This window comes from Mustela nivalis (assembly GCF_964662115.1).
Source record: "Mustela nivalis genome assembly, chromosome: 7".
Lineage (NCBI taxonomy): Eukaryota > Metazoa > Chordata > Mammalia > Carnivora > Mustelidae > Mustela > Mustela nivalis.
In genome coordinates this window covers 128408525-128429329 of record NC_139026.1, presented here as the reverse complement: position 1 = coordinate 128429329, position 20805 = coordinate 128408525, and the positions used below count along the sequence as shown (strand labels likewise).

General features: G+C 37.5%; 1 protein-coding gene across 1 annotated transcript in view; it reads right to left on the bottom strand.

Moving 5' to 3' along the window:
• MALRD1 (MAM and LDL receptor class A domain containing 1) overlaps positions 1 to 20805 on the bottom strand; it is a gene marked incomplete at its 5' end in the record, with an annotated part of 779396 nt that overhangs the window by 210229 nt on the left and 548362 nt on the right. The gene's annotated exons all lie outside the window — the stretch shown is intronic.

Below are 20805 nucleotides of genomic sequence, written 5' to 3'. Positions count from 1 at the left end.
AAGACCTCGAATAGCCAAAGGGATATTGAAAAAGAAAGCCAACGTTGGTGGCATCACAATTCCGGACTTCAAGCTCTATTACAAAGCTGTCATCATCAAGACAGCATGGTACTGGCACAAAAACAGACACATAGATCAATGGAACAGAATAGAGAGCCCAGAAGTAGACCCTCAAATCTATGGTCAACTCATCTTCGACAAAGCAGGAAAGAATGTCCAATGGAAAAAAGACAGCCTCTTCAATAAATGGTGCTGGGAAAATTGGACAGCCACATGCAGAAAAATGAAATTGGACCATTTCCTTACACCACACACAAAAATAGACTCAAAATGGATGAAGGACCTCAATGTGCGAAAGGAATCCATCAAAATCCTTGAGGAGAACACAGGCAGCAACCTCTTCGACCTCTGCCGCAGCAACATCTTCCTAGGAACAACGCCAAAGGCAAGGGAAGCAAGGGCAAAAATGAACTATTGGGATTTCATCAAGATCAAAAGCTTTTGCACAGCAAAGGAAACAGTGAACAAAATCAAAAGACAACTGACAGAATGGGAGAAGATATTTGCAAACGACATATCAGATAAAGGACTAGTGTCCAGAATCTATAAAGAACTTAGCAAACTCAACACCCAAAGAACAAATAATCCAATCAAGAAATGGGCAGAGGACATGAACAGACATTTCTGCAAAGAAGACATCCAGATGGCCAACAGACACATGAAAAAGTGCTCCATATCACTCGGCATCAGGGAAATACAAATCAAAACCACAATGAGATATCACCTCACACCAGTCAGAATGGCTAAAATCAACAAGTCAGGAAATGACAGATGCTGGCGAGGATGCGGAGAAAGGGGAACCCTCCTACACTGTTGGTGGGAATGCAAGCTGGTGCAGCCACTCTGGAAAACAACATGGAGGTTACTCAAAATGTTGAAAATAGAACTGCCCTATGACCCAGCAATTGCACTATTGGGTATTTACCCTAAAGATACAAATGTAGTGATCCAAAGGGGCACATGCACCCGAATGTTTATAGCAGCAATGTCCACAATAGCCAAACTATGGAAAGAACCTAGTTGTCCATCAACAGATGAATGGATCAAGAAGATGTGGTATATATACACAATGGAATACTATGCAGCCATCAAAAGAAATGAAATCTTGCCATTTGCAACAACATGGATGGAACTAGAGCGTATCATGCTTAGCGAAATAAGTCAAGCAGAGAAAGACAACTATCATATGATCTCCCTGATATGAGGAAGTGGTGATGCAACATGGAGGCTTAAGTGGGTAGGAGAAGAATAAATGAAACAAGATGGGATTGGGAGGGAGACAAACCATAAGTGACTCTTAATCTCACAAAACAAACTGAGGGTTGCTGGGGGAAGGGGGTTTGGGAGAAGGGGGTGGGATTATGGACATTGGGGAGGGTATGTGCTTTGGTGAGTGCTGTGAAGTGTGTAAACCTGGTGATTCACAGACCTGTACCCCTGGGGATAAAAATATATGTTTATAAAAAATAAAAAATTAAAAAAAAATTTCCCTCTATTCATTTTCACTGAATCTGACAAATTTTTATAAGTTATATTTGCTTTTTCATTTAATTCACAATAGTTGAAAATTTCCTTTGAGGTTTTTTTTCTTTGGTTTGTTATGTTATTTAGAAATCCACCCATTTAATCTTCAAGTTTTCTGGAATTTTCCAATAATTTTTGTTACTGATTTCTACCTTAATTTCATTATGTTCTGAGAGCTCATATTGTAGGATTTCTTTTAAGTTTGTTAAGATGTATTTTATGGCTCAAATGTGGGCTATCTTGGTGAATGTTCCATGTGAGCTTGTGAAGAATGTATATTCTGCTGTTGTTGAAGGATTCTATAATGTCAGTTGTATCCAGTTGGTTGATGGTGCTGCTCAGCTTAACTATGTCCTTACTGATTTCTGCCTGTTGGCCCTACTCTTGACAGAGGGGTGCTGAAGTCTCCAGCTGTAGTAGTGGATTCTTCTTTTTCTTCTTGCAATGCTATTAGGTTTGCTTTGTGTATTTTGGTGTTCTGAGGTTAAGTGCTTACACACTGAAGGATGTTTTGTCTTCTTAGAGTAATGACCTTTTTATCATTTGTTAATCCTCTTTATCCCTCCATGTTCTCCTTCCTCTGAAGTCTTCTTTGTCTGAAATTAATGTTAATATTTTTCTCCATTCTTTCACTTTTTTCCCCATTCATTCATTCATTCAATGTATTTATACTGGAAATGGGTTTGTTACTGACAATACATGGTTCTTCTGTTTTGTTTTAATCTTCTCTTAGTCTTTTAATTGGTGAATATAGATAGACTAGCAACATTTAAGCTGATTATTGAGATAGGTGGATTAACATTTACCTTATTTGTTAGAATTTGCTATTCACTGGTATTATTCTTTCTTTCTTTTTCTTCACTCTTTTTCAGTCTTCTCTGATCTTAATTGAGCATTTCATATGATTTCATTTTTTTATCATGTCTTAGCATACCAATTACATATACATTTTTAATCTTTTCTAGGGTTTGACAGTGAGTTTGCAATATACATTACTACTAGTCCAAGTCCTCTTTAAAATATCACGATACCACTTCATGAGTAGTGTAAGAAACATACCAGATTATTTTCCCAGTAAACTCTCCCATCTCTTATCTCTTAGGTCAGTTGTTTGTTTTTGTTTGTTTGTTTGTTTGTTTTGTTTTGTGTTTTTAGGTCCATTAGGTGCTAATAAAATAGTTTCTCTTGAGGGCAGGTTTGTTATGAAAAAAAGAAAGTTCTGGGAAATGTTCAAAATGGCTATTTCTTCCCTCTACCTGCTGAAAGCAGAGAGGAGCTTCCTCTGATCTTCACTGTGAAAAACTGACAGGGTTCCTCCAGGTAAAACTTACAAAAGTGTAGGGGCTTCCTAACACTGAAACCCCCTGGACTAGCTCTCCAACTCATCCACATTGAACCTACAGCAATCCATCAGTAATGGTGAGGATGTCCTGCCCTGTCTGGACTCCTGTTTGGCCCCATACTAACTGGAGCATCTGCTCCAGTAAGTTGTGATTCTCCATTTCCACTTGCTTGTCTCTAGTTTGGGGGCAGTGGTGTGTGTGTGGAGCTCTTAATTCTCTAATAAATTTAAAAAGAGTTGTTGATTTTTAGGTTGTTCAGCTTTTGGTTTTTTTCTTATTATGGGGAAAGAAATGATGACTTCCTAGCTCCTTACCTGCCCGACCAGAGACTGAAAGGGACTCACATCTACTTTTTTAATGATTTATTTAAGAGAAAGAGAAAGAACATGCGCCTGTGCACAAGTGAGTGCGGGGAGGGGCAGAGGGAGAGACTCTGCAGCAGACACCCCACTGAGCTCCAGCTGGATGTGCGGCTCCAATCTCACAACCCTCAGGGGCTCGATGCTTAACTGATTAAGCCACCCAGGCGCCCCTATTTTCTTTTTAGGTTCCTTACTGAAAATATTTCCATTCACTTAGAACACTTTATAAAAGTCTCACAAAAAAAAAAAAAAAAAATCTTAAGGAAACTACCAAGGAATATGACATGTGAACGGATGCTGCGAGATTTTCCTCCATATAAAATAGTAGTGGAAATAACCTGTTAAGTTTCATGGCTTGCACCATTGAACTGTTTTCTCTCCTCACTGTTTTATGAAATACATGTACTAGCTAACATTGGATTAGGAAAATTGTGCACAATATTTTAAGTCAGACACAGAAAAGTTTGCTTTCATATTCCTTTGCAAGGATGACATGTTTGTTTTCTTATTTGGAACAGGAAGACAGGCATGTGGCATGTGCAGCCACGATAGACCTAGACGCCATCAGTCACATCTCCTACAAACTGTGACTTATTCATTAAGAACACACATTTGTTAAATCTACATTCTCGGATTAAAGAAGAAGATCTAGGTGTTCCCTCATTTTATAGCCTTTTATGTCTGTAAGGATTCCCAATGCACTTGGAGAACAATATCAGACAAACCTTACTATGTTATCCTGAATAAAGAAAATATAGTATAGTCCAACTCACTATAATAATAATGTATACAGTTAAGATGAAAGCATGGAATCTAATCATACTATACTGGATGCGAAGAAATAGCCTTGACCTAGTTCCAAATAAGAAAAATTAATGGTCAGTATGTGTGTATGAAACTATTCTGTATTTCATAGCTCAGCTCTTAAATAGTATGACATATATAATGAGAAGTAATATACCTCCATCTCAAAAGCAAATCATGTTTAACCCTGACTTTAAATATACATATTTCCATGCTGTACTACTAACCTGATATTGAATGTCAAACATTTGGAGCAGTGAGAAAAGAACTGATTGTGTCCACTGGCATAAACTTAATCCATTTTAAAACTAGAAATTCTGAATTAAAATCTTGTATTTTAATTTATTAAAATACAATAATGTATTTTACAATGTAAATTTATTCTTCTAACTACATAAATACACTAATCCTTTACTAACACAGATGTTTCTTTTGAATAATTTTAATCATGCGATACTTCTTTTTTAAAGGTAGGTTTTAAGTCTGCACAACAAAATGAATACAACCTAACCAAATTCTCCAGCCTTAGTCATTGCCTATAGGCTCCTCGTGGAACCCCAGTCACAGCATCCTCAGGATCTCAATAATTTTTTCATAGCACCCCAGGAGGAAAGCAATATCTTGGTTTTGTTATTATTAAGTCCTTAAGTCCAAACAACTTAAAGCCTATTAAAATACTAACAACACCGCGGGCATTCAAAAAACTAATACATACAAACTGAAAAAAAAACAAAACAATTCTTAAATAACCACGATTACTTTCCACTAGAGAGTGTATTCATTAGGCACTGCCCAAAGTCTCAAACCTTGAAATTACATTGAACATCACCACCTTCATTTCCTATCCCATTTTTGTTTTCCCCAGTACTTACTTTAATCATAGCAACTACCATAAATCAGCTTAGCAAAGATATGACATCATTGAAAGGAATGTAGAACAATATAATGGTTGCATTTTAGGGATATATTATGAAACTTAATGTAAAAAAAAAGTAATTCATGGGGGATGATAAATATCCAGGATGTTTCACTGCAGCGTATTTATTTCAGTATAAGGCAATGTTCTGTAGGGCTCAACATCAAAGGTAAGCAATTCCAATTATTAGTTAGGGGACTGTGGGTGAGCTTTCAAAGTGTACCCCTCCTAGCCTCTCCTGATTTGCATATTCAATTTGGTCTTACAGCATCCTGCAGTGGAACACAAAAGTCAGAAAGTCAATTCCTGGCTGATGTATTAATGCATGCAAATGTGAACTTTTAACCATTTTAAAATTTAAGAATAGAAAACTATGCCTGGAAATTTAGAAGCAACCATTGCAAATTTGGTATTTTGGTATTTTTAATTCTAGAACTCTAGTATCTAAGCTTGACTTTGTAAGGGGAATAGACTTGTTGCAATGACATATTTTTTCCTGAGAATCACAAAGGTGAAAAGTTGCTTAGCCTCTTGAGATTATTAATAGAAATATGTGAATTATCCAGGAACTATGTACTATATCACAAAGTTACAAAACCTTACACTGAATTATATTTTCAGAAATAGACTCATTCTTTATCTAGCAAGCTCAGACTAGACCTACTTTCAAACATTTATAAATTTTAGGTTGCTTCATTGAGAACTACCTATTTATATCTAGCAAAATCCTTGGGGAAGGTCAATCAAGCTTCCCACACGAAGTTCAGAATTTGTTAAAGCAGATAAGAAAGCTTAAAAGTCTCAACTGCCACAACATATTTAGAATTTAATGGTAAATCATTGAACCAGTTGACTTTGTTTACATGTGACTCTGTGGAATGATCAACCACCTTCATTTCCAATTCTACATTTATTTTTCCCAATCCCTACTTTTCCCAACAGTCATGGGACAGATTTTTACAGAAGCAAATTTTTTTGATTGTCGGTCTGATTTTAAACTGCTTTATGGCTTTCTGTTGGCCATTGTAAATTAATTCTCATATATTATATTAGAATGCCTTTAATTAGGTTTGTAAAACTTTAATACTGCCAGAAGCAGTACTCCGGATCGTGGGCACTTACTAAATATGTCTGAATGTTACCTCTCTCTACACTCTGCCTCCTGATATTTTCTGTACCTTTCAGTGTAACACTTCAATTTTGTTGGTACAGGTTTTAGGATTATAAGTTCTTAGGATTCCTAGCATACAGATTTTATATGTCATATGTTAATTAATTACAATCAGGCACTGGAAAAAAGTTTCTCATCAATATTCAATTTTTACCTTAGACACTCTTTAAAGAATTACACACATTCTCAAAAACTGGAGCCACTTAGTGTCAAAGACTATAAATTCAGCATCACTTTGTTCGGCTCTCCATTGTTACTTGACAGGAGAGAGCCAAAATACATTAGCCACATTCAGAATCCAACGGTGTGCCTCACAGACATTCTTTTTCACTTTGGTGTTAGCATGCAGTAGAGACTCTAATTTGTCCTTTCGATGTGATTAGCTACAATCTTGAGTTTTTGGAAATGTTTCGTTGAGTCATTATGTCATAACATAATAAATTTGACATTTCTTTTATAAAAAGACAGTTAATACTTTCCAAAGAAAGCTATATTTTTTCAGCTCCAGTGCCCTCGGAAGAATCATACTCACTTCTACTAGGGTCAAACCATAAAAGACAATTTCCCACTTCAAGTGATCTGAATTCACTTCCCGCTTTAAATTGTAAGCAATTTTAGTCTTTTTGGTTTTTTTCCCCCTTGCTCATAAAATAAAGCTGCCTAATGGTTTTTGAAAATGTGATGCAATATGCCTCTCTTCCAAAATAGCAAATGCCCCCTTGTTCAGAGTTAGACTTACTTAGCTTGGGTCCACATCCTCTGTAATTTCTGCCTGTCCCTCGCTCTACAAAGAAAGGGGAGGGGGCACAATGATTATCAGCTGAAATGCCCTCATTCTCTTTCTGTCTGCAAGTTTTAAAGACTGTGAAATGTAAACATGCTCAGAGAGAGAACAAAAGTTTTCCTTAAAGTTGTCAAAATGGCAACCACAGATCCAGTGCCTCTGAAGTCAAATGAAATGTTTTCATGGCATTTGATGAAAATGTCTGTCATTACATCACTTCTATTTGCTTTTTGAAAGGCTGTACAATGAATTGATTTGGCATTTCTTTATTTCTACCTTTTCTAACAGTTTATTCTTCAGGCATTACTCCTCTTAAGAATAATTATTACTTATTAAGAAAAAAACAGGGTATCTCATTGTAAGGCTATTTATTATTGCCAAATCTTGGTGCTATGAACTGTTTCCTTCAGTAATCACTAACCTGATCTAAAAATGAAGCTTAACACTGAGACACGCCAAAACACAATCTATTCATCGTAGGGATATAGTCACCTTATTTTAAGAGATTTTAATTTGCTCAGGGATAAGTATACCTCAATCCCATGAAGGTGCCTTATGAATGGAGTTGTTGGCACTTTCAGGAATGTAGCTGGAGACAAAGGATTCTGACTCTCTTAATCTTCATAATGCAGGAATGCTGAAGAACCTCTTTTATGTGTTGTTGTCAAGATGTCTAGAGAAACAAGCATTTGCTTAATAGCATTTGTGTAACTTGATTTTATTTGCCAAAATGAGATTAAAAAGAAAACTTGTTTCCTTGTCATATAGGAAGGGAGAACTAATAAAGCATAAATCCTTTAGTTAAATGATAAATGGTATGAACTTTGACTTTGTTTAGATTTCAGACCCATTTTACCTGAAAGAGTGTGGAAAGCAAACAAGAACAGAAGAATTTCCTTTCACTGAAACAGAAAACAGTTATTTTAATGAATATGTAATGAGCAGAAACCTTGGGCTGGCTGGCCCTATGGTTAAGCCTGCAGGTACCTGAGCTGTTGGCTTCCATTCAAATCCTGACATTACCACTTATTTGGTATGTGACCTTGGGCAGCCTATGGAAATTCTCAGGATCAGAAGCATGAAGAGATAATTATAGTCAGTACCTTACCTCATGGGGTTGTGGTAAAGATTAAAGGATACACTACATGTAAAGTGCTTAGAACAAAGGTGTAAATTAGTGCTACTCTCCTGGAAATTTTAAAAAAAATAGATCGAAAGATGATTCTAGTAGTAAAAAAAAAGACAATCAATCACAAGTTATTGACTGGATGACTACTACAAGGAAGGTGCCATGTCTTGCATTTGGATATTAAGGAGAAAGACAAGTTATAGATCAGAACACATGAAACATACTCAAAAGAATCTGACAATGAAAGCTAGCAGTACGTACTATTTAGAAGACATATTACAGGCCAGACTACCCAGCATACCTTACTGGTACTTACAAGCTTTGTGACTTTGGGAAAATCACTGAATCCTCACGGTGTCTCATATCTACCCTCTGTCAGATGGGCGGTAATAATAATAATAATATACAGCTCACTGGGGTTATTGTGAGCCTTTAATGCCAAATATTGACATAGGCTGTAAATGCCATCTAGTTCATCTAATAAAAGATGACTTAAACTGGATGACTAAGAAAAGAATTTATAAGAGACCTATCATTATATTAAGATATTAAGGAATATAATGGAGATGGTAATAGGCAAAGAAAGTAGGTTAGAGGGGCAAAAGTTCATTCTTAAAAAATCACTAAGAGGTTCTTCCTGGTTTCTAGTCTAGCATGTAAGAAGCTTAGAGGCACAGCCTCATCTTTACAACAAAAAAAGCCAAACTAAAAAAAAAAAAAAATCAAAAACTCTTCTTATATCTATGAGAGAATTAGAGTAGACATCACAGGGAAAACCACTGGAGACAGGAAGGCAGATACAGAGAATCACAATTCACTGGAGCAAAACCGCAGGAGCAGGAACCACAGATGGAGCCGGCCCTGGGTGAGGAAAAGGGAAACCGCAATGAACAGACTGCCGGAGGCTCAGCATGGAGAAGCTCGGGAGATCGGAACTCCATGGGGACAAGTCTTAAGGGCATCCCCAAAGTCTTATTTCCAGAAGCCCTACCAAGTTCCCACAGTGAAGATGGGAGAAAAATCCCCTTTGTTTCTTTCTGGGAGAGAGGAAAAGTAGCCATTTTGAAGTATGCCTATTTTTCTTAAAAAGGTCTAGAATTCCTATCCCCTAAGAGAGAGGGAAAACTGAGAAGTACTTGTCAAGGGCACAGTAAAAGAGCACAGGCTTACTGAAAGATTGTAACAGATCACAGGATTATGGAGGGTTCCTAGTGCCGTTGACTTTCACACTCAACACCTCTTCACCTTCCCACCCCATCCACAGGCTCCTATATTCCAGTGGGGGCTGCAGCGGAAAGGATGCCCTCTCTCAGAGCTTACTGAGTCACTAGGGAGGGGTGCCTGGGGGCTCAGTCCGTTAGGTGTCTGCTTTTGGTTCAGATCATGATCACGGGGTCCTGGGATGGAGCCCTGCGTCGGGCCCCCTGCTCTATGGGAAGTCTCCCTCTCCCTCTGCCCCTCCTTCCTGTGCCAGTATGCACACTCTCTTGTTCTGTCAAATAAGTAAATAAAATCTTTAAAAAAAAAAAAAAAAGAAATTCACTAGGGAAACCAAAAGACAAGGGAGCAGCCGAGGGGGACACCAGTAGACATTAAAACCTTCTGACTCCTATAGATCCAGCCAACAGTAAATAGTAAATGACCTTACTTCCTACCGGATAGACAGAAAAGTTCACACCGAAGACCTCTTTACCTTGATTGCTTTTACCTGGTACACTGTATCCACTGTCAATAAAAAAATTACAAGCCACGCTAACACAGTGATATGACCAAAAGATGACATTTATAACTCCCAGAGCACATTTGAGGAACAAGAACACAAGAGTTTGTAGGAGAATTAAAATCAGAAATGTCACTTGGGGAAGAATATAGAAAGCCCTTAATGCTACCCTAAAAGTCAACGGAGAGCTTCTGATGATTTTCAGGACTAATAGTCCTCATCCTGAAACATTCATCCTGTGTCAGTGAGAAGAGCGGCCTGGTTTAGGAGAGTATTTGCACTGGTGATGAGTTTTCTTGACACTGGCAACAAGAGCCCAACAGTGACGTGATGACAGAAGTGAAAATGCCAAGTAAAAACATGTAAATTGAGAATGAAGAGTTCAATGAATTGGAAATTGAGAAAGACTTGTGTTAAGTAACAATAATGTCAATAACAGAAATATTAGGGGCAGCAGGAGGAGATCCTTTCTGAAAGGAAGGTAAGCTTGAGTCTGGATACGTGACTTGCAGACACTGGAAATTATCCCACTGATAACAGATAATGTGAGATTAGAACATGGAAATAGAGACCAGAGGTATGCAGAAATTAGCAAAGTTTGAACATTGAGAGAATGAAAACTCTGTGCAATCAACAAGTGTAGGAAGAGATTTAAAATAGTAAAAGTAGGAATACTGAGTAAGATTCACAATTGGGTTTTACAAGGAAAAAGAAAAAGCATCAAAGACACATATTAGGAAATACATATCACAGTCCACTGCAGGTGAGAACTTCCAGGAAGCTGCGCATTAAGCAGTAGTGCCAAGTGCAACATGAGAAGAATCAGAATAATGCAAGAAGAATTACGAAATCCTAAAGTCCTCAAAGGAGCTAGTACTTAAGCCCCATGAGAGCTGGTATGTTTGGTAAATGTGAGTCACTAAAGTGTTTAGATCCATGACCCAGAGTGGACGGCCAAAAATTATTTGCTGAGGAAATAATATTTTTGCAGAAGATAAACTGCAGGGAACCAAAGAAAGCATATATAGTGTAGTAGAGAGTATAAACACTTTTTTGTATTGTCTCATCTTTGAAATATAAGAAAAAACAATAGTACTTAGAAGTGAAATTGAGGTTAGATTTCTTTTTTTCAAGATAAGAAAACTGTGATGCTTAAAGGCAAAAAGTATGATAACAGTAATAGGCAGTTTAAGGATACTTAGAAATACAAAAAGAAAAGTTTTTGAGAAGACAGAAAGGATTAAGTTTAATGGTTCATTATTTTACTGAGAAATAAAGTCAACAAATACATAGGAGTTTGGTGAATTCCTTTTTGGGAAACTATAATGCCTGGATACTTGTAAAATGATGGAATAATTGACCTGAAAATTATGAAAGAAGATACTCTCATATTTGAGCAATAATGCCAAAAAGCATTATTTTTGGACATGAAAATTGCTAATATCATAAGAGGACTGTGTGTTACTATTTAATGGATGCACTTTGTTAATATACATAATGAAATATTCTGAAGATAATAAATTGGATTAAATTATTATAATTGTTACTGCTTTGCTTTCTAAGTACCTTCCACTTAAACCAGATTGGAACCTGTGAATAGATCATCTTTGGAGGTCCCAGCTGGAAGTGTGTGAATTCATAACCAAGAGACTGCACATCTTTAAACAGATCCAGAGATGGGCACTTTCCAGTATTTCTTTAGTTGATTCTAGTGTTTTATTCCCTTTGTAGACAGAAAAGCCTTCTCTATGGTGTGGGCAGTGTAATACAGAATAGGGCTGTCTCACAGAAACATACTGTGGGCCATTTATGTAGTCTTAGTATTTTCAGTAGTCACATTTCAAAGAATAAAAAGAAATGGGTGAATTTTTTGTAATTTATTTTATTCTGTATATATTTTGTAATATATTTTATCTAACCCATGAATCCAAAGTGTTATTTCAATATATAAATAATTGTTGATATCATATGATCTCCCTGATATGAGGAAGTGGAGATGCAGTGTGGGGGGTTTGGGGGGTAGGAAAAGAATAAATGAAACAAGATGGGATCAGGAGGGAGACAAACCATAAGAGACTCTTAATCTCAAAAAACAAACTGAGGGTGGCCGGGGTGAGAGGGTGGTGGGGTTATGGACACTGGGGAGGGTATGTGCTATGGTGAATGCTGTGAAGTGTGTAAACCTGGTGATTCACACACCTCTACCCCTGGGGCTAATAATACATTATATGTTTAAAAAAAATAAATAATAATTGTTTTATATATATATATATATATATATATATATATATATATATACATACACACACACACACACACACACACTACATATATACTACATATATATATACTACATCTTCGAAGTCCAATGTGTGTTTTATTCTTATAGCACATCTCAACTTGCACCAGCCACAGTTCAAGGGCTCAGTAGTTTGTGTAGCTACTGGCTATTATATGGGACAGTGTAGGCTATAGAACAAAGTCTTTTGAGTCACAGTCTGATATTCAAATCCTCCAGCTCAGTCATACCCATGACTTGATCAAATTTTTTAACCTTTCTAAGAATTTAGCATCTTCCATGTCACAATGTTTTAAAGATTAAATGAGATAACATCTATATCACCTTTTACACTGCCTGACTCTTAGGAAATATTTAACTGCTGTTACTTCCCTTTCTCTAGATCCCTCTGGAATTTCTCCTTCTTTTGTCTGAAAAAAATTATTTGTTTGGATTTGAGTGAATGGATAAGAAGAGCGACTGTTTGACATCCATTCAGCCCTTTATAAAACTGAAAACAGGAACACAAGGCCCCCTCCTTCTAGTGGCTACACATGAAAATTTCCTTAACTTACTTCCTCCCCATACCCCCATAATTCCTACACCACCCCGCACTGGTCCTCTCCTGATTGATCCTTCTTTTACTGCTCTGTTTCCTTTCTCCCCCATTATTTTAATTTATAATGCTTGACACTGATTTTCTATCCCTTTCTGTTACATTAGCCACGAGGTGGCAGAGATCCTTCTCCGATCTGACCTACAAGTATTCTAAATACCTAAAATAGTGGCTGGCAAAAAATGAACTCATCATTTGTGAAATGAATGAATGGGGGAAAAACATTTTTTTACCATGCCAATGCATATAATTTTATCTTCCATTTCGTCACATGTATCTTTAAAGTGATGGGTGAAGCATCACACAAATCACATTTCTTGTTAACACTCTTCTCATACTTTAATGTAATTATTATTATTATGGTTTATTAAGAATTAACTCCTCTTAGTGTATCCAGAAGGTATCCAATTTTAAACAGAAATCTCTTCTGAACTGGTATCATAATAAATGCCAGTGTATTAGTAAATGATTAGATAAAAGGCAGATTTATAAATTAAATCCTTTGATATATCTCTGTGTCCTTGGAGGATCTAGCGAAGATATTATTTCTGTTATTATCATTTTTGTTGTCTTCAACTTCTACCTGTTGACAATTCTCTCGGTGTTTTCTGATTACTCCGTTCTTATTTCACACTAGACATCATATTGTCAGTTTTTTCACTTTGGGTAAGTCACACTCATCTCTTGAGGGAACAATTTTGTTTTTGGAAACTTTCACACTTCTACCAAAGTAGAAAGAATAGCATAATGAACTTCCCCCAACCCAAGACCTAGCTTCGACAAGTTCAACAGTGGTCAGTTTTGTTTCCTCTGTCTTAACACCTACTTCCTTAACACCACTAATTTGAAAGTAATGCTGGATATCAATTACATCTCCTTTAACCACATCAGTATATATTTCTATAAGATTAGGATTAATTTTTTCATAACTAGCATTTTATAATGAAAAATAACTGTATTTCCTTATTGTAATTAAATTTTTGATCAATAGGACACAGTTTATATTAAGATATATTAATATTAAGTATAGATAAGATTGTTGGAATACTATATTGGTATTATATATACATTCCTATATTTTAGTATCATTTTGCACATAAAAATGGTTATAGTCCTATAGAGCATGTTGGGGTAAAGAGAGGTAGATAATGGGTCTTGCTGGCATGTATCTGATTGGCGGCTTTCATCCTAAATCCATGAGAAGCTGGGCGAGCTCACCCGGATGGGGCTTCTACAGCTCAGTATGAAATACAGCCTTCTAAAGAGCACGGAGAAAATATAACGAACGTCCGCTACACCGAGCCATCCATCTCCTCCAGGGGCAATTGTTCTCTTTTCACATCCCCATTTCTCTCTTTCATGGTATTGGTTGTCTTTGGTTGCCTGCCGACTCTTGGTTAGGCATTGAAACTTCTGAATGAAGGCTTTCATTGCTTAGTGTAGGCAACTTGGGAGAATTTCCACTGCTGTTATAGAGAACCATCTTCCTGGAAGGCTTGTCCCTCGGGAGAATGAAAAGTAGGTGTGCTACAGGTGCATTGGGGGTGTAGGCCTCCCCGTAGTTCGCAACTTCAGCTACATGCTAAAATCACTTGAGGAATTCTTAAACGTCCTAATACTCAGGCCACAATATTAACCAGTTAAATCAGGATCTGAGTGGGTAGAGGCAGATAATTTGCATTTTTTTTTTTTTAACTCTTCAGATAATTCTAATATGCAGCCAAGTCTGAGAACCATTTACTTTGGTTAAGTAAGTAAGCAGGCAGGCAAACTGTAATGCCCCAATTTTTTTTTTTTTTTTTTTTTTTTTTAGGATTTTATTTATTTATTTGAGAGAGAGAGAGAGAGAGTGTGTGTGTGTGTGTGTGTGCTGCAAGCAGGGCAGGGGCAGAGGGAGAGGAGAGAGTGAATCTCAAGCAGACTCCATGCTGAACCCGAGATCATGACCTGAGCCAAAATCAAGAGTCAGATGCTCAGCTAACTGAACCCCCCAAAATCCCCTTAGTGCTTTTTTTTTTTTTTTTTAAATTCTTGGATGGAGTTATCTTTATTTCCCTGCATATTTACAGTGTTGATCCAGTGTAACTCCACACATGACTGTGCCTTTATCTTAGATTGTAATTGTCTCACGATAATCTCTCCCCACTCAGATGTCTGCTTGTCTGTACCCGGCAGCTCTCTGATTTTAGTTTGTGAGAAAAAGCCCTTCTGTGGTCACGGGAGGAAATGCGTGGCTGGGGCCAAGTTCCCAGCTCTGCCGGGTGATCTGAGTGCTGGTTTCCAGTGAGTTACTCTGAAGAGTTCTTCACAATCTTTCCTGGTATTTGTATAAATCGGTTCAACCTGCCATAACAAAATACCACAGAGTGGGCGCCTTAAGCAACAGAAGGTGATTTTCTCATTTCTGTCCAAGAGGTGCTGGCAGGGGTTTTTTCGTGAGGCTTCTCTCCTCGGCTTAGGGGCTTCTCCTGGTCTCCTCACAGGGTCTTTCTTGCGTGTGTGCACATCCCTGGTGTCCCTTCCTTTTTTTATAAGGACATCAGCATTAGATTCAGGACCCACACTTAAGACTTCGTGAATTACCTTTCTGTCCCAACTCTGAATGTCGTCACACTGAGGGTTAGGGCTTCAACGTACAAATTTTAGAGAGACAGAATCCTGTCCATAACAGTATTTTTACCTTGATTTTAGACTATTTATACAGCTTCCTTGGGAAGACCTACAGTGAACCATATTTCCCTGGGCTGGAATTTCTACTGTTTTATCCGTTCATTCTGATCCGATTGGCCTCTCCCCTGCTTCCTGGAATATCTCAAAAACTGCTGGTCCAATGATCAGATTTTAAACGTGATGGTTTAAAAAAAATGTGTTACGGTACAATTATTATCTTTCTCATGTGTATGAGTGCATGAGTGTACATGAGTAAGATCAGATCAGAGTGAGCATTCTGGTAAACTGTGAGTGAAGGCTGGCTTCCGTATCTCTAACTCCATATCCTTGGCCAAGCCCCAACCTCCCAAGTGAATGAATATGAGGGTCTCCCTCTACTCTATTAGAGACCAGAGTGAGATGGTAATATCCCCCAGACTGAAAGAGAAGTTAAGTGGCCCCAGATAGAGAGGAAGGAGATTCATGATTTACAAAAGTATCTAAGGTTAACTCCTAAATTACAACCTCACACTCTCTCTATAAGATCCAACACAATAGTGAATACACATTAAGGACAAAGCCTGCTCCTGGGAGGTCCTGGAGTGGGCTTGGGTTAGGCTCATACACCAGGGGTTCAGTTCTGGCTTTGTTATTCTTTATACAGGCTTAGACAAGTCATTCAGCTTTTCTGGTTCCTCACCTGTGGGAGTAATAATAGTACCTGCCCCATCTACTCAAAAAGAAGTACCATTATCATCTGCCTGTGGCTCTGTCAACCCACGTTATCAATTAAGTTTTATCTGTTGAACACCTAGTACTTTAAATTGTCACTATATACATTAGAGCATTAGTATCACTAAGATAGTTTTAGAATATTTTTTGACCTTGTGTTGTGAATATACAATTGCACAATAGTAACTTCCTGTGCCTTACATCAGGCAGTGTATTTCATTCCAGTTACTTTACAAACATCTCCTTAACTCACACCCTTAGTTACCAACACACTGTGTATTTACTAGGCACTCAGGAAGTGCTTGTTGCATTAATTAATCCAAAATATTTTCCTGTTAATAAACACAGAAGGACACAGACAAGTAACACGAGACCTACACAAGTATTATCAAGTGCCTTTCCGTCTTCAATGCTGGAGGGAATTTAAAAACAGCAAAAAGATGACTCTTATCTTTCCCAATTTTAGAATTTAATTGTGGATATGGTCAATTATACCACAAAAAAGAAAATAAAGTTGTGAAGAAAGGGGGGAAAAAAAAAGAGAGACAGAGAGAGAGAGAGACGGCAGCTTTTGTTTTATACCTTCATTAGTTTGTGTTACCCAAATGTCACTCTTGCCATTAAAGCCTGTATATACTAAGCCTAAACACTATTCATGTGCACACGAGAGTGGATTAATGTCTGTAGTTTTCCTCCACAGCTTCCACAATGGCTCCAAAAAGGCTCATAAACAGGCCTGTGATGAGCATTGAAAACATCCTCCTTAAGGGTCTAATGCTTCATCTTGGTGACAATAAGTGAAAAGATCCATAAATACAGTTTTAATTAACAGCAACGTTGAGATGTTTAGAAATAGACCGTAGCCTCCTTGAATCAGTTGGCCTTCTCGTAAAGAATTTTGTTTTTCCCAGGGGGTCCAAATTAATTAATGTCCTTTATTTAGTGGCCCATTGTTTCAGGGAGGCCTACACAAGTTCAGTGAGCCACATTAGTGTATCAAGGATGATCTAATCGGGCTGCTTTGAAGCAAGTGCTCTGTAAAAATACACTGTCTCAAGTAGTGATTAACAAGGAGGATAATAAAGTATTCTGTCAGAATGATTACTTTTCTTTATCTGTGGACAACATTACTTGTGTACAATATGGCATAATGACCAGATTCAAAACTTTTCAGGTGGCCTTTCATGAACTCACACAACTTATAAAAGTTCAAAAAAGAAAATAAAAGCAGCCATTAATAGTCTTTAATTGTTCCATTAAAAGGTATCAATTGATCATTCATGTTTGTCTCTCTGAGCAATGCACAGAACATTTCCCACGTCTGCTGATTATACTTTTATCTTTTCCTAGACTGAGCCTCTGAAACTTTTGTACCCTTAGAAGCATTATACTAGCAGATGTCCTCCCCGGTTTCCAAATTCTGTCTTAAGGAAAGATTTCTGCAGATGTTATCAGGAGACCTCACAGACATTGTATCTAAATGGGACTGTTGCGATCTTAGCAGCAAAAATGAAAACTGGATTATTTCTCAAAAGTTCTCAAGAAAGAGAAAGTATTTATCCTCAGGAACTATCATAAAAGTAAAAAAAAAAAAAAAAACCAAAATTTCATCTAAATGTATTTTCACTATTGTGATGTTTACTATAAGTGAAATTGTTAGGAAATAATTTAAGAGTTTACCACTAGATAGTTTTTATAAATTATGTTATATCCAAAAAGCAGAATATCATGTTAAAAATATTTTGTAACAGATGGAGCTAGAGGGTATCTAGTGACTAGAGGCCAGGAAAACCGGCAAATATCATACAGTGCACAGGACGTACCACCGTAACTCATTAGGTCACCTAAAACATCAACTGTAGCCTGGGGCACACACCCCAGGCATACTCGGATCTCAGGGCATTTGGCACTGGCTGTTCCTCTGACCACAATACTCTTGACTCAGGAATCCAAATGGCTCACTAGTCATGTCCTTCAAGTCTTTTTTGAATGGCATTTTCCCACCACAGCCTAACTGACCAGCCTAGAAACTGTGATCCTTCCCCAGCTGTAACACTCACAACCGTCCACATGCCTTCTCAATCCTACTTCTTACTCCACTCAACTTCTAACGGACCCCATACTTTATTTCCTTACCATGTTGAATCAGTTAGCTTTTCCCTCCTTCTAGAATGTGGACTGCACTGGGGCAGTTGAGTTTTCCTCACTAACGTATCCCCAGCACCTAGAACAGTACCTAGCATTCAACAGGCCAATTCTTGAATGAATGAGGGAACAAATAAATGATGGTATGAATGAGGGACATTCATTTTATTTCCGATTATTTTCAACTACAAACAATGTTGAGGTAAATATCCTTATATACATGTGCTTATGTGGTGATCTTTTTATTTCTATATGGTCAGAATGCTTTCCAGAATGGAAAATTTCCCAGAGAAGCAGGAGTATCCTTCTCTGGCCACCTGTTTCTCCATTTCTCTGCCATCCAATGGTAGTTTTTAAAAACCTTTCCCCATCTTTTTATTTTGATTTGTATTTTTCTGATAACTTGAGGACTTGAGCATCATTTGATATTTTTGTTGATTATTTGAATGCAATCACCTGTGAATGAGTTATGCAGATCTTTTCTGGTTGTTAAAATTTTCATCTCCATTAAGTCTATAAGAGTTATCTATATGTATCCAACTTGTAATTGACACACAAAAATTTTTCTAACCTATTGTTTTCCTGTTGATTTTGTTTATGAAATTTTTAGGCCACAGCTATAATTTTTTTTTAAGATTTTATTTATTTATTTATTTGACAGCAATCACAAGTAGGCAAATAGGCAGGCAGACAGAGAGAGAGGAGGAAGCAGGCTCTCCATGGAGGAGAGAGCCCAACGTGGGGCTTGATCCCAGGACCCTGGAATCATGACCTGAGTGGAAGACAGAGGCTTTAACCCACTGAGCCACCCAGGCGCCCCTACAGCTATAATTTTTCACCATCATCTTTTCTTTTGTGGCTTCTGGTCTTTTGGAAGTGAGATTCTGTCTTTACATTACCCATGATTCACCCTCTGTTTTCTTGCAAGAGTTTTATTGTTTTTACTTGTTGCATTTAAGTCTTTAATTCATCCAAATATATTTCTGTCTATAAAATACAGAAAAGTAAAATACACAAAAAAAGTCATTTTCTTTTAGCTATGTACCCAGATATGCCAACTCCATACTGAAAAAGACTATCTTTTTCCCCCACTGAACTGGTCTCTGTTTTGTATTAAATCCTAATTACCAACCTCAGTGTCCTGATGGCCTATCCTGTTCCATTAACTTATCATCTAGTGTACACTAACTTCATGCTTTAAAAAAACTAAACAAACAAAACACCCAAAAACCACACTTGGTGAGGAAGAGGAAATACAATCTGGCAGGTCAAATGAAGTAAGAATATTCAATTTGGAATTGAAATGCGGGCCAAATGTCAAGCAAAAATGAACTTGTAGGCTGTAATGGAACGTCGTAAAGTTTTCAATCTGCCTGAATATATAAATAATACAAGTATTCTTCTCTTTTTGCTAGTCATAGAATGGCTGAGACAATCTTGCATATTTTTCCTTTAAAGCGTCATTTTAATTAATTCCATTATAATCTTGTCCTTTATCATTGTGCCTATGCTTCAATTGTTTTGAGTGATAGTGTATTAGAGTTCTCCAGAGAAGCAGAACCAATAAAATGTATATGAATCCAGAAAGACATTTACCATACGGAATTGGCTCATGTGATCAAAGAGGCTGGCAAGCCCCCGGATCCACAGTGTGGGCTGGCGGGCTGAAGACCAGGAAAGTCAACTGAACCCATGACATCTGCACGCAGCGCTGAGGGGAATTAATTACTTCCTGCTCAGGGAGGCCAGTCCTTTTTTGTTCCATTTGGGCTTTCAACTGATTGGATGAGCCCCACACCCCTTTCCCACATTATGGAGGGTAATCTTCTCAACATTCACTGATTTAAACTCTAACCTCATCCAAAGACCACCCCCCCCAAGCTGACATGTAAAAGTAACCATCACAAATACCTCAGTTTTTTTTTTTTAATCCCTAAGAAAAGCTAGATTTTATCCCTAAGAAAATGTAGACAAATTTTATCCCTAAGAATAGTTGTCTCTAAAATGATTATTTTTTTTATCCCTAACAAAAGTTAGATTCCAAGGTGGGGGGGCATACAGAGTAGGCAAGACTTCTGGGTAAAAGTAAATGAGAATATAAGCTTACTTCTGCTCTGATCCTATTACCTGGCAGAGCATTAAGGATTCCTTTAACCTCAAATAACAAGGAGGAAGAAGGCAAACCCTGTCAAGAGTTTGTTGATGTCCATTCCTTCCATCACCACTTACCTTTTATGTCTCAGCCCCTACACATCAGAGGGACTGGAACAACACTGGTGGCCAGCTGCTGGCTACTGGGGCCACAAGAGAACTCCTCCCATTGTTAACTTCTGCCTACGGCAGGCATTCATCTGAATGTCCCTTACTTTTTGAGTAGATAAAACCTGTGAGTCTCTTAAAACAGGAGTCATGGATTTCCTTGCTGTAGCAATGTCAGTTCTGGGTCTAGTCAATAATTCAGAGGTTACAAAGGACTCACTCTCTTTTCATGAAGACTATTGAGCTCTGCCCACACACACACACAAGGAATGTCATCTGATATTCACTCAAATGGTGAGGGCAGATTTCCAGG